Here is a 14,496-nt window from a genome sequence, read left to right on the forward strand (position 1 = left end):
GCCCTGATTGGGAACATTTATATATATATATATATATATATATATATATATATATATATAGGAGTTTATCCCCGAGCAAGGAAACTGCTAGCACAGTTGAGAAGTGTTCAACTATGTGTGCGCAAACCTCCGTTAAAATATCCGAATGCACGTGGACAGATATCCTCGTACGTCGTGTGCCTCGCAAAGTGGAAATATTTCAACAAAATTTTGACCCGTAGTTCCTGTGAAAACTAATGTCCAGCTTAGTGTCATAAAGTCTTGTATGCGTGCGTCCATCAGCTAGGCTAGCCCATACCAGCCAACACCATCGCCAGTAGAGACATTACATTAACAAGAGACCCACACGAGACCAGATCAAAAGGATCCGCGGCTCGATATGTCGTGTTACGTATGCTTCGTAGTTGAATTCTTAACTGGATGGAATTGTCAGTAGCGTTTTTCAGTCTTAGCCGTGGGGGAGGGGGGGGGGGGGGGGGCGGGGGATGCGACCTCTCCCCTGAGGCTTTCCCAGAATACCTCTCCAACACGGTATGCGATTGCGCCGAAATTTTATGAAGCCTTTGGGACACTTATTGCACGTGTTTTGACGCAAAACCGTGTTCCTAACTTTTCTGGTATCTGAGCAGCGGTGTTTTTTTAGGAACCACTGCACGCCGCGACCTGCGGCTGGCGCGGGCAGGGGGCAACAACGGACGATGCTGTGGAACGCTCGCGGCGAGCCGACATTGTTACATTAACGGAGCCGTGCATCATAAGCTTTCGCTAAAAACACATTAACATATATGCCATCTTTTTTACGGCCGCCCGCATCCAGCACTAAGCTGCCTGTGGGTAACATGAAGCGAAGAGACACATTCGACCCATCTCGTTATTTCGGTGTCGTTTGATGGCCCTGAGGCAGTGCCTTCAAACGCGCATAGTTCTACTTTCCGCGCACGATTTTGAAAATCTTTAAACCGGTGTCATATTTCGTCTCCACGCGCCGGACGCCAATCTGGTGTCAGCGATACGCTTCCACGAGTTCATTTCAAACAGGCCCGGCCGTCCGATGTGAGAATCCGCGAGAATCTTAGTTGGTCTAGCAGACTTGCCCGCTTTGTGCGAGAAAAAAATGCCGTTATAAACATAGTGTATTACTTAAACGAAGCAGAAGTCTGTGGCTAGCAGCCACGCAATAGCATTATGCATTATTGGGAACATTAGTTGATCTGTGACAAGTGTGCTGGGCTAGCTTGGTTTGCGCTGTTGTCGTCCAGACCGCTGACGTCGCCGGTCCATGTGGTTTTTAGCCGAGCTTCACAGGCACTGCTGCCGGAGCTGTTCAATGGAAAGGCATGCAGAGAGCAGAACGCAAAGTGATTTGAAATCTTGCATTTTCTTCTGACTTCCAACGATTCAGAAAAAGTGTTACAGAGAGACGAAGCCTCACAAAAATCATTGCATTGATCCATGGTCCACGCAAAAATTCTGGGGTGGCAAAAGTAAACCCAGACGTCGGTAGTTTGAGCAGCGAGAGAATAGAAGCGAGGATGTGCAGGCACGCAGCGCCACCTGCATTCCCGGAATTGAGAGCGAAGTTCAGCTGCGCTTGCTGCCACTAGGTGACACGGCGACCGCCGCGATGGCACGTTCCCCGTTACCACCACGATGCACGCGATCGCACCGCAACGCTTGTCCGTTTCAAGCAACCGCAGCAGACAGGAAACTCGACGTGGTCACTGTGCAGTAGCTAAAAACACCGCACACTGAAGCACGGCCATCAGAATACCGTGCAGCGCGCCGCCTCGTTAAGCTGTGCATGACGGCGACCAGTTCACTGTCGCAATGTGGGCCCGAATCGACACTTCCAAACTCTCGCCCGCATGTGGGCGGAGCTCTGCCTGCAGCACCGAATACATTCGGTGGGACGTCCCGTTTCAGCCGCCGGTCGATCACACGAAGGTGCTTATCGCCCTAGCGACCGAACGACGCCATTTTACTTTTGACATTTAACATTTATTAGCATTATCTTCCCACACATGTGCGGCTATTACAAGCTGCGCGTCAGGTCGATGTGTAAAACCAATGGACGAGAAGCAATAGCACTAAGGTCTATAACACATCACACGAACGTGTGGACAAAGGTCGGCGTCAGCCCGAAAAGCCGATCACATCATACCACGTCATACCAGCCCAGCGGCAGCTCTCTCAGTCGAGTCTTCAAACAACGCATGCTCATGTCATGGATCCCATTGACGATCTAGGATAATGACGCAGTTGCGCTGGGACCTGATCTACGAGTATCGACGTTTGTGTTGGCTGTAGGTTGTTGAAACAGTACGGGGGACTTCGTGTCGTTATATTGAGCAGCGGTGGGGAATAACACCATCTCAGGTGGCTGACAGTGGAATGACACTATCTTGCCGAAAAACAAGTGATGGTGCCATGGAAGCTATTCTGCATTCAACCATACTGGACGCCTGACATCTCTGGATTCATGGTCGTGCTTCCTTTTACCAAGGGCAACCCTGGCGCAAAAGCTGAAATAAGCTTTTGAATGCAATATGTTTGATCCCTTCCATGAGTTACGCAAACCGAAATGCGGCAGCGTACTGCAGGATGCGGCCTTCGAGCTGTATGAAAATAATCTTTGTTTGATAAAATATCGATTAGAAGTGTCTGATAATGAGCTACTCACTTGATACTTTCTAAACTGGTGGTGGCCAAACGACGGATGTCCGACGAAATTTTACCATGTGCTCGGGCGGGGGTCAAATTGCCCCCCCCCCGAAGGTTTTCCGGGATGTTTTCCGAACGACGCGGCGTAGCCGCACCCAATTTTGCACAGCTGTAGATCATTCAAAAATAGATCGTCTGATATCAAACATTTAGACGTACCTTGTATAGTCGCTGACCTGCAGCAGGGCAAAGTCACGTCATGGATTCAGCTAAGTAAATTTCTGGGGAATCTTTTGATCTGATGCAACAACGGAGTGTTAGACGAAGCGATGCACCTCTGAAATGCTTTCTTAGACGACACAACAATTAAATGAACAAATTCCACCGAGCTAGGGTCAGATATCAAGGTCAGACCAAGGTCAAAACCAACCTGTTTTATTTCTCTAGGGCTTGCTGTATGAGATAGTTTCTGGTGCTCATTTCGAATTCATTGATGGCAGGAACCGCATTATACATCTTCGATTGACTTCTTAGAGGTTAGAGCGGGTCGTTGACCTAAGATAACCCGGGTCGACATTTTGTTTCATGAACATGCTGCCTTGCGTGATCTTCGTCGCTTATTCACAAACAAAACCCAGAGCAGCGTTGCATGATTTTGGTCACCATGACTTTTTAAAGGTCAAACAAGGTCGTTTACTTTAAATGAGCTTGTAACCTTCCACTTGGGACAGGCATCTAGGCTCTGGGAGCACTTTGGAGACCAACCTGGAGTTTGACCTGTTTGACCTCATTTGACCCGATGCCCATGCCCTAGGAAGCTAAAGCTTTTGACCTAAGTGAGTTCACATACGGGTCAATACACTCCGTAAATTTGGTGTCTCTAGCTCTCTTAGTTTCTCAGATCTCAGGGGGGTCAAGTTGACCCCCACCCGACTGAAGAGCATCCAACCGGCCACCCTTGCACGTGTTTAAGTGCTATTAAAACTCGTTCCGTGTTCAATACTGCTAACATTTACAAGGTCTGTAGTACGTGTTCGTGCCAGAAAGTTCACACAAAAAATATGCATGGCTTTTTTCGCCAACACACCATTTCAGAGTCAGCCGACCGCATCTGAAGCGGCAGCCCGACGGGCCATGACCCCGACACCTCGTCAGCGACTCCCCGCCAGAAGGTGTCTGCCTCCGCTGTTGGCAGGTCCAGCGCTCTGGCCCCTGGCAGACACTCAGAGGCCATCGAGTCGGCATTCTCCGGCAGATTTTGACAGTTCGCCACCGGAACGTGTTACGTTGGCCGATTCTTCAGCATCACGAACAAGCTTCCCATCTGCACAGCGCTGTTGCTTCTGAGCGAGATACAGGGGTCGGCCCAGCTGTAGCCGAAGCACTGTGGAATAAGCCTTCATCTAAATGGCCAACGGATTTCAGTAGCCGATGGCTATTAGCAGAATGGACGTGGATTAACGATGATGTGGCAGACAATAACGCAGTCCCGAAACAACCTACAGCAGTCATGCAAGCATTTATATTTGACTCCACTCAGCCCACAGCACATGTACATAAATGAGACCAAACATGTCTGGCTAGCTCTGTTGTTGCTTTTATGAGCATCTGAAACCTTTTATGCTTAACAGAAAGGTGTCATACATTATTAGCTTCATCTACGAGAAACAAAAACACAGAACATCTGGCCGTACTGAAACGCTTGCTGATTATTTCGTGGCAATGCTGTGGGATCAGACAAAGCATGGTATTGCGGTGAATTCTACTTTTAACTCGCCATGGATCTACCAACCTCACTGCCATTCCTAGTCACAGCGGTGCTCCACATGGGTCCAGATAAGATAATAACATGGAAATGCAATTGCAAGCACACAAGGTAATATAGGAGACCTAAATAAATCCTCCTACCACATACAAATATTGACTTAACGAATGTTTAGCGGCACAGATGCGTATGTTTTTACACGGTTCTAAATGTGTGAGTATCGCTGTGTTGATGTACCCAGAAGGTCGTTCTGCGCCGTATCAGAAAACACGATTTGCAATTAATCCCAACGGTGTCAGTTCCTCTACCACAAATTTAAACAAACAAAAATGCTCCATAACAAGGGAATGAAAGCACACACAGAGCAAAACACAGTTTTTTTGTTTGTTAACTTACTCCTTTAACAGCCCTTTCAAGGCCTCTGAACAAAATGTCGGTACCCATAAAACCGATACACGAGAGCGCAATATGCGAGGTATGCGAGGCCAATGTTCTGCGTGCGCTGTTTGACGTGCTACACGTACGTTTTGCTACAGGTCCAACAGAGGAGGGTCTGTTGCTCGTGTCAGCTCATGGTTCATCTCATGAGTCGGCTTGGTCGGCTCCGCTCTACCCCCGCCAGCTGGTGAGCTGCTGCGGCGCAGCGCGTGTTCCCTCGAGGCGCGGGCGGGCAGCCTACTGTGGTGTGGCGGGTATTCTCTCGATGAGCGGGCAGGCAGCCAGTCGAGGGTACACTCCAGCAGCTTACTGCGAACTGGCGGCAGAGATACAGTAAGCTTCCGCTGGTCCACTCTCGGTTGAGGTCGGTCACAACAAGCGAAGAACAACGGTTTCTGTGCATTAGTCTAAATTAATCCCTCGTTGCAATTTTGTAAGTAGCACTGATACTGACTTCGTCCGAACACGGGAGGGAGGCGTTCTCTCTCCCTGCCCTCCACCACAGTTCTGCCGTACATACTCCAGGGATATTCCGGTATCCCGCTAAGGGTCAAAAGTCTCAACGCAGCATCCAGTGGGTACGAAAGTGGTGGGCACAAGTGCTTGCAGACTTGCTTCGCTAAGCGACGGGCATTCTATGAGCGATTTACGTCTGCATTATTTCGGGATGCATTCAACACTATTCGTGGGATTTTACGGCCAACCCGGCCTCTAGCTGTCGGGGTACTCGGCGGGAACGTGGTGTGATGTGCTGCGAACTAGGGCCGTAGGTAGGTCAGGTAGGAAACAAACGTTACCGGCAAGCCTGTTTTCCGTGCATCATCATGGGTTGAATCGCATGCAGAGCTGACGGATATTGGTGTGTGATAACATATTCTTCCCCGCCCCGTTTACACGCGTGTGCGTGCTGGAAGGTGGCTGTTCGAAATGCCTGAATAGTCCCGTTCGATATGCTTCAAGAAGCGATCATAAACCCTTCGGGATAACATTAATTCGAACCTTGATTAACGCTCATTAAGATTAACATTCAGATTAACGTTGCAATAGCCTTGCCGGTTTCGCGCCACCTAGTCATGCATCAAGGCTGATGAGGCAAGACAAAGCAGTAGCAATAAATGATCCGTAAAGATCATTTAAGACATTCTTCTGTTGTGAGCCCACAACCTGTTACTAAGGTAAAATCGGCGATTGCCCAGCTTTGAAATTGCTATCTGGATTCACACTGCGGTCAGTGTTGTTGCGAATTCCAAAAGTAAAAAAAAAAAAACAGCACTTGCCACCACTGAAAATGCCAGATCTGCCTCATTTCGCCATTGCCACGTGTCATGCTGCCACAATGTTTCTGCGTTGTCAGGCTTTTTAGTGACTCGAAAACCCACTGCGCGAAGACAGGTGATTGCTGTTTTGCCGTAGCAGTGAGCTCTGCTGAACATTTGCTGTAATGCTTAGGTTCTCTTATTGCATCCATTGCAAATTATCACTCCCTCAATATGTGTGGTTTGTCTGACATTTCACAAAGCAAGGAGCTCGGTAATGCACCTGATCGTCACTTTGGCTGACCTTTCTCGCCGCAAGTACCGGACGCCTGCAGCATACGGCACGTGTGCGTTTCGTCGTTTTGCTGAAAATACTGGCCCCCGTTGACTGAGCGATCAACCAGTGGTAATTTGGCAACGCTAAGATGTGATTAACAAGCTGGATGACCGCGACTCTGTGCTCGCGCCATGTTCGATGCTGCCCAGATTGCTGCTATTGTCGCATTCCGATAAGGAGGAGTGGGTCTCTTTTGCGTCTGTTTTGGGTCGTTAATTTCACCTCGCGGTTCATCATCGCATAACTCCAATAATATTTTAGAGCCTAAGAATTCTATCAAGACCCCAAACAACCAGCCCCCGTCAATGCTTTTGCTTTTTCAGAAAGCGGAGGAGTTCTCTTTTTAAAGTGACTGATGCTCGTGCCCGTGGATCCAGATTTCCACAGCTGCACGGTGCAAGCTCGCCTCGGCTGGCCACGGTCACCCACCTACAGCTACAGCTTCAAGTGGTAGCTGTAGCTGTGGTTCCATTTCATTCCGAGTCGACGGCTGACGGCAGGCACCGTAGTGTGCAGGCTCAAAGCTCCCTTGTTTGCAGATCTTTCACCTCCCTGTATGATCACGTGGGGCCTCGTTTAAGTTAACACGACCTCAGCGAACAGGCGTTGTGTGTCACCGGAAAAGAACTTGGCGGGAACAAATGTGACCGGCTTAGTTATTTGCATCTATCGCCCAGTGTAACTTTGTTCACCGCATAATATGACAGTCAAGAGAATCTGAAGATCACCACGGTCATCATCACGGTCAGCGTGGGCATGCACGACATTTCTCCCCGCGTTAACATCAGAGAACATCCGAATTCCGACGTTGATGGTTACAACGTTTACTGCCATCGCAGCTGTATTCTGCTGTTCCTAAATTTATCCCAAGAAGCTTTACGTATTTTTGTTTCAAGACACAAATTGCATACTTACTGGCAAAATCCAAAGCTCGAGTTAACATTTTTTTCTCACAGCCTCGTGACATGCCAGCTTTTTCACTAGGACAACCCCACGATGGGCTTACTGCGATGTTAAGCTCACCAAACGTGTACTTCTGGCCATGTCAATTAGGCCAACCAGGTCTGATACTGTTTACGATCGATTGTATATGGGGGGGGGGGGGGGGGGGGCTGAGGCGAGAAAGTTGATAGACTTACCCCAAAGTCCAATTTCCACCATATTGCGGCCAATACCATGCACCACGTTGCCGTAATAAAAATGTCTGAATTTGGCCGATTCCATTTCTTTGTTTTTGCACAAGGGAAATTAATTCACACTTCATGTGATATGGCGATGTGAGGATGTGAGGCTGGCTTTTTGCAACAGGCTTAAAACTGAGTGCAATTCCAAGAAAAAATAAATATTTGCTGGGCGACCAATTATCAGCAAAAATACGTAGTGCACTTCGTTCATCACAAGTAGCCCGGGGCGAAAAGACGATATTATGCTGAATGGCATGGCTACATCTGACGAGAGCCCAGGTAAATTTGTCGTAGCACAATAGTGTGCACCTCTGTTTGAAAGTAAAAGTGAACTTGCACGACCATCTCAACAGGAATGTCATTAACTGGCGAGACAGATTAGGTAACGCCTGGTAACCGGACGAGTCGCCAGTGTGGCCGTGCTACAAACACAGAACGAGCAATGCTTCGGCACGTTTTAAAAAGGGGTACAAGCCGGAGAGGCCTTGTACTATTAGTGCTTCGATCTTATAATCTGGGAGTTTTCTTGTTGAAAATGATCGACCTTCAGCATATCAGGAGGTAGTGGCCAACCAACCTTATGAAGAAGTAGTGGTGATAATGAAAACACTCCACGTATAAGAGTGTGCCATGGTCAGATTGCTTTGCAAAAGTCGATCAACACCACCCCATTATTTCTTTCATTCTGGGGGACACCGTACAAAACGTGATGATCCTCTTCCTTGGCATCCCTTTTCTGCGGTGCAGCCAGGTGATAGATACATCGCCGATCTGTACTTATACCCATTCCATCTAGAAATGTATGTTATCGTTCCAACAGCTCAGTTGGCTAGAGCGTCCACCTCCCGATTCAACCACCCATGGTGGGGTGGGTTCGAGTTGCTCTCGGCTTTCGCTGGCAGTCCGTGATTGGGATGACCTGCGGCCAGTGACAGCGTTCGCCTCCACGGTCAGACGATGGCAGCGGGCGGGGCGCACCACGCCCAGCATTGTGGGACATTAAGCCTTCGTCGCAAAATTCTGCCGTTGACCGGAAATTTTACGATAGGATAGTGGGGAGGAGGCTCAAGCACTGCCAAGCGCAGGCACTGATCCCAGAAATACATCCAGTCAAGAGTTTAGGACTAAATGGAAAACCTATGACCTAAACCAAAAACCCGAGAAATCAAAACAAATTGCAACTAGACACATCGCATGGCCACCAAGAAAACAGTCCTTATATAAAAAAATGTGGAGGACGATGCGCGAATCCATCTGGATTGGAATGTAACCTACTCAGAAATGCACACCATCTTTAGAATGGCGTGCTGTGGCTGCTCACTTGCCCGACCTGTCGTCCCCGAGCTTCATGCTATGGAGCAACCTCCAGAACTAGGTCCGCATGGACAAGTCAGCGAACCTTCAGGAGCTCAAGCCCGCCTTCACACTTGGGATGGACCGCATCACCGTCAACAGGATCGTCCGGACAATCGACCACCTGCGGCCTGTTCAGATGTTGTGCATCCTGGACTGCCAGGGGCTTGTCTGGTGTATCTTTTGCAGCCATGATTGACGGATATGGAATCGCTGATGACTGCCGCTGTCGCTGCTCGTGCTTTGCCATGGAATTGACAGTTGAATGTCATAACAGCACAGTAACGACTGCTATACAAATACACTTGCCACTCTTGCGAAAAAGGTTTGTCGGGCCACCCTGTACTTATAAAACACATCACGTACTTATCCATAGAATACTATTAACTAACAAGTAAACATGGCATTAAAAGTGGAGTGTTTAAGAACCTTGTGTATCCTAGTGTAGTGTATTCCTAGTGCATCCCTTTAATTACCTTATGTAGTGTGTACCATGATAATGGTACGCATTTTCTTAGCTCAGGATTCCATTTTTGCTTACATGCATTGAAGGGGGAGGCAGGACAGCATTGGGTTGGGGAGAGGGGAGAGGGGGGGGGGGAGGGCTCAGGCACCTCCGACGCATATTAAGGGACGTCTGTGAAGCCAACTGACTACTGACAACTGACTCACCACTCCGCTTTGGACGGATAACTAGCCTACTACCATGTTTACTCAGTCGGAAGGCATAACTGGCAGATAGCGCCCCTATGATGTAACTCACACCGCCAAATGTTTATCATACACATACATTTTACATAACAATGCAGCACCATGTACACAATGCCACTTTTCGAATGTAACTATCACCACTGCTACAATGCTACATTGTACACCATGTATACAACGCTACATTGAAGCCAATTGCAATGTCGCGCCCATTGCGGTGTGTCCACCAATGGGTCGTGCTACCGGGGCGGGCTTCGTCTCAGCCCTCAGCAAGGAGGGCCTCGCCTCAACAGGGAGGGCCTCGCCTCAACCTTAAGCAGGGAGGGCCTCGCCTCGCCTCGCCTCAGGTCAGATCGCCTCGCCTCAGCAGGGAAGGCCTTGCCTCAACCTTCAGCAGGGAGGGCCTCGCCTCGCCTCGCCTCAGGTCAGATCGCCTCGCCTCAGCAGGGAGGGCCCCGCCTCAACCTTCAGCAGGGAGGGCCTCGCCTCGCCTCGCCTCAGGTCAGATCGCCTCACCTCAGCAGGGAGGGCCTCGCCTCAGCAGGGAGGGCCTTGCCTCAACCTTCAGCAGGGAGGGCCTCGCCTCAACCTTCAGCAGGGAGGGCCTCGCCTCGCCTCGCCTCAGGTCAGATCGCCTCGCCTCAGCAGGGAGGGCCTCGCCTCAACCTTCAGCAGGGAGGGCCTCGCCTCGCCTCGCCTCAGGTCAGATCGCCTCACCTCAGCAGGGAGGGCCTCGCCTCGCCTCAGCATGATCCAGACAGTCGGGTCACGCTTTAATCTAATCACCCTTCAAGACCAGCTCAGTAAGCAACTGAACATGTGCGTCTCAGACAGTAAGAGCCAGACAGTTACGTATCTGGCTGCTCATCGAATGACCGCCGCGGCAACAGTTGGTTCCCAGGTTACCATGGCGACGGCAGCGTACCGGTAACAGCGCCGCCCCGGCCACCTCTGCTGACGGGCGGTAGCGATGGCGTCGGGCATGGTGTCCGCACCACTGCGTGTGACGAACTGGGGAAGGTCATTATCTGGATCAGGATGGCGCGCAGAATCACAGCGCCTAATCACAGCAAACCGGATGAGTCGCGTTCAGGTCGCGTTGCATACGCCATCATTAAACACCATTTAACTAAAATTAAACATGATTAAATCGCCAGCGGCCAGGTCACGGGCCAGGCCACCATGGATACGGATATAGCTCGAAACAACGAATTAATGGCATGGCGAAGCGTTCTTTCGCGGAAGCCAGCCCGTTCCAAACTGCGACGGATGCCAGACGAGACGTTACCGTCGGGCCACGCCGGGCCGTCTACCTGAAGTCGACCGTTGGCAGCGCTGCGAGCTCTCCGGGATTGCAGTCATCAGCGTCGGCTGACTCCAGACGACGGTGTGTCTGGTTCCGGATCCGACCCGGACCGGCTTGGGCGCCCCGGGTCGGACCCTGGCTGGATCCCAGCCAAGGTGTCCGGGCGCGCTGCAGCCCCCGCTGTCGGCTCCGCCTCCGCAGCTAGACCACGGCAGCTTCGGACGGCGCCCATAGCGCTGCCGTCCTCCTCGTGCGGTGACTCAGTCTGGGTCCGCGAACTGGTCCTGCTGCCCCCCCCCCCCTCTCCTGTCGTGCCCACTGCCCCGAGCGCCGCCGCTATCCATCGATGTTCTATTTTTACTCGCTCGACTGGCGAAACTGACAAATAGTGTTGACAAAATGTCTGGCATACGACGCTGAGTAAGTTTACGGTTCGGGAAACCAACAAATGGAACAACGTCGCTGACAGGCACTCAGTCTTTGCAAATTTCACATCGTAGATTTAGTTACATCTTTCCAAAACCGTCGGAACGCAGTTGATTCAGATCCCAGGTCTACTAACGTTTGTATGCGCTTTTTAAGGTAATGCATTATACGTACTTTGAAGATATCATAAGGCGGTGATTTCCATTCGCAGCTGTGCCATCTCTCGTATCAGTAGTCACAAAGGGCAGGAATGAACTTGGCGAAGAGGGCAAGAGCAAGAGCTAGATATTAATGGAGGGCCGAGCGTGTTATTAAAACAGTGGTAGAAAAGAAAACCCAATGAATGACAGTTGGTAGCAATAACCGTCAGGGTTTGGAGGGGACTAAGAGCCTGATGATTGCTGGCTTCAGCGATCACTTGCTTTTCCCTGTTTTTTTTTCGAGTAACGAACTCATATGTACCACTGACCAAGCTCTGCATGTCAAGCTGTTACGTGTACTCCTAGAGAGCGTCCCCACTTTTTGCATTTTCTCTACCGTGAAAGGTAGTTTTTTCATCGTTGGGAGAGTAAGAGTAGGAATCCTGACCACTTGTTTTGGAGCGACCTAAAAAAGTAAAACACAAAACAGAAATAAAACAACATGCCCACTGTGGCCAATTCGCTCATTTTCTCCACGATTTTCCTGTACAAACCAAATACCCATGCTTATAGATTATCTGGTAGACAGACCGTTGTGGTCAAAGTGCTTGCCACATTATGTTGTTAGTAGTCGATATGACTTCCGAAGTGTTATTAAAGCACATCATTTACTGCTAAGCGCTACTCGTCAGGTCACCTTCAAGTTTGGGCTGCTGTGCAATATTTCAGTCGTCACCATGTGTTGGCCCACCAGCCAGCAGCAGCCCAGCTCGAATCCAGGCCCCAGTCCCCGATCGCGGTTTATGGTAAGCAGAAGTGGCATGATGCAACTTAGTGCTTCATTCGAGCGTGTTCTGAAAAAGTTGTTATCCCAATTCACATTGTTAGCCTTAGAATTATATGTGTATGATGCCTGGTGCATAGCTTGAATGCATACATTCGATAATCTTTCTCATTAGCGTTACGGACCCAACAGATTGCATGTTTAAGCAATCACCTCTAACATACGCACCTGTAAGAATTGTGATACGTGGCGAACGTTTCCGATGTCAACTGGAGCAAAATGCGTGAAAACGTCTTTTTATCTTCGATTTACCTCAGGCTTAGTCAATACTGAGTTGTATTGCTTAAAATGAGAAAACTTGACTTATTCGGACGCATCGCAAGTGACGCATTAATAAATGGCAACGGTTACAAAAAACTCAAAATTGTTCGAATAGGTATTTGCTTTGAAGGACGTCGACTTCATCATAACCTGAAGCCTTTTCTCGGCGGTCAAACCCGGAAGAATATGGTCCCAAAGCAGAGTGATCTACACTAACCTGCCTAATTGTGATCCTGGCTGAGTGGAGACGAAACGGAAGAGAGCGTTGCGCACCCCTCTCCAAGGACTGGCGAAACTCCGTACGGAAATCCCGCACACCTGGCGAGGCCTGACGCAACGCGCCCTTCTCACAGTCGCATCATATAATTCGGCGGGGTCAGCAGCGCATGCTCCCTTGTAGCCCGAATGCGAGCTGACACCCTTAGCTGTCGGCAGTCACACGGCCCGACACTGACGTGACGCCGATTGTGTCAACCGACGGCCGCTGTTCTCTTCCTGTGGGTAAGGGTGGCACACAACACACCGTGAACACAAGCGATCGACTTATATTGCACCTTGAGCCGCTTCCTACTCGCCTTTTGTCACAAGCCGCCGATGATATACGTTTATCACACCAGGGCTTACAAGACTACAATACCGTTATCACGTGTCAGTATATGTCAACAGAGTGTCAGCTTACCACTGCTGTGCCAGCATAGGCCAATCGGCCCCGAATGCGACACAAGACTAAACAAAAGGGCAAAACAAATAACCCAGCCGGACAGAGAGCCACCGACAGTTTGCTGCACCAGGCCAGTGCAGTTCAAAACAATCAAGGAACAAGACCGTCAACTGAGACATCATCCACAACTAAAACCAGGCCAAACTGATTCGCTGGGCGAGGTAAGGAAATATGAGCCGTTGAAGGAGGAGAATGACAGCGTCGTGTGAACTGGCGGTGAGCACGGCGGGCGTGAACACGGCGAACACAGCGGCAACGCAGAAAGCTATGCTGCTAACATGAAGGAAAGGCCGGGAGCTGACACGTTTCGCGGAGCTGTCCCCCATTGGTCGAAGGCAAAATGATTGTCGCTGTCAGCTTTGTTGAAAATGAAGTAAGCCGTTTACATTACGCGGTGTTATGCCCGATGTCAGTGCTCTCTTCACCCAGATGAATATTAGCAATTAGCGAAGGTGAAGAACAATATAATTTCTGCATTACAGCGCTCATCTTAATAGAGTTCTGATTTGTGTGAGGGAGTGAAGACTGGTGTGGAGTGAAAGGCGACAGGGCACAGGCTGCAGGTTATCGTCTTCGTCGGCAATAGGTCAGCAAGGCTCGGCACCCCGCGCAGGGGCGGCACAGGAGCTGCGCAGCAGAGCATTCTCGAACCGCACCCGGTCCGGCATTCCGCTGGGTACGCATGCACCGACGCCGCGACCACCTAGTAAGAAGGCGTAAGCAAGAGAGAAAACACCACGGCGGAAGGGAGCGGGCGGACGAGACGTGGCATGCGCGGCAGGCGGACCGGGCGCGCCGACGCACCCGGACTACACAGTTCAGGTCACCAGGCGCGAGGGTCCGCGCAAAGCTGAACCCGCGAGCTCAGCCCTGGGCGGACGCCCCGATCGTAATCCTTGTGATTCACTTCAACACCGGTACACTAGTGGGCATCGGATGCACGGAAAGCGGCGAGCCAGAGCCGCAGAGTGTGCGTCCCAGCCGGCCGGCGCTCAGCCGTGGAAGGAGGGCCGGTCGGCCGGGACTGGCGCCGCCGCGGTGCTGCGCGCCACCCAGAGCCGCACGCCGGCGTAGCCGCCGCGCCGCGGCCGCACTC

At 50.5% G+C, this 14,496-nt stretch overlaps 1 long non-coding RNA gene across 1 annotated transcript; it reads right to left on the reverse strand.

Annotated features, from left to right (window-relative positions):
- Nucleotides 1-4,063: 4,063 nt before the first annotated feature.
- LOC119089565 (uncharacterized) lies at nucleotides 4,064-14,429 on the reverse strand. The gene is made up of 3 exons (XR_005093162.1): nucleotides 11,016-14,429; nucleotides 10,628-10,713; nucleotides 4,064-5,180 (listed from the first exon to the last, which is right to left on the reverse strand). It is a non-coding gene; the product is annotated as an uncharacterized LOC119089565 (long non-coding RNA).
- Between the last annotated feature and the right edge of the window lie 67 nt (nucleotides 14,430-14,496).

This window comes from Pollicipes pollicipes, unplaced genomic scaffold (genome assembly GCF_011947565.3).
Source record: "Pollicipes pollicipes isolate AB1234 unplaced genomic scaffold, Ppol_2.1 Scaffold_3087;HRSCAF=3621_pilon_pilon_pilon, whole genome shotgun sequence".
In the NCBI taxonomy this organism is placed as follows: Eukaryota; Metazoa; Arthropoda; class Thecostraca; order Pollicipedomorpha; family Pollicipedidae; genus Pollicipes; species Pollicipes pollicipes.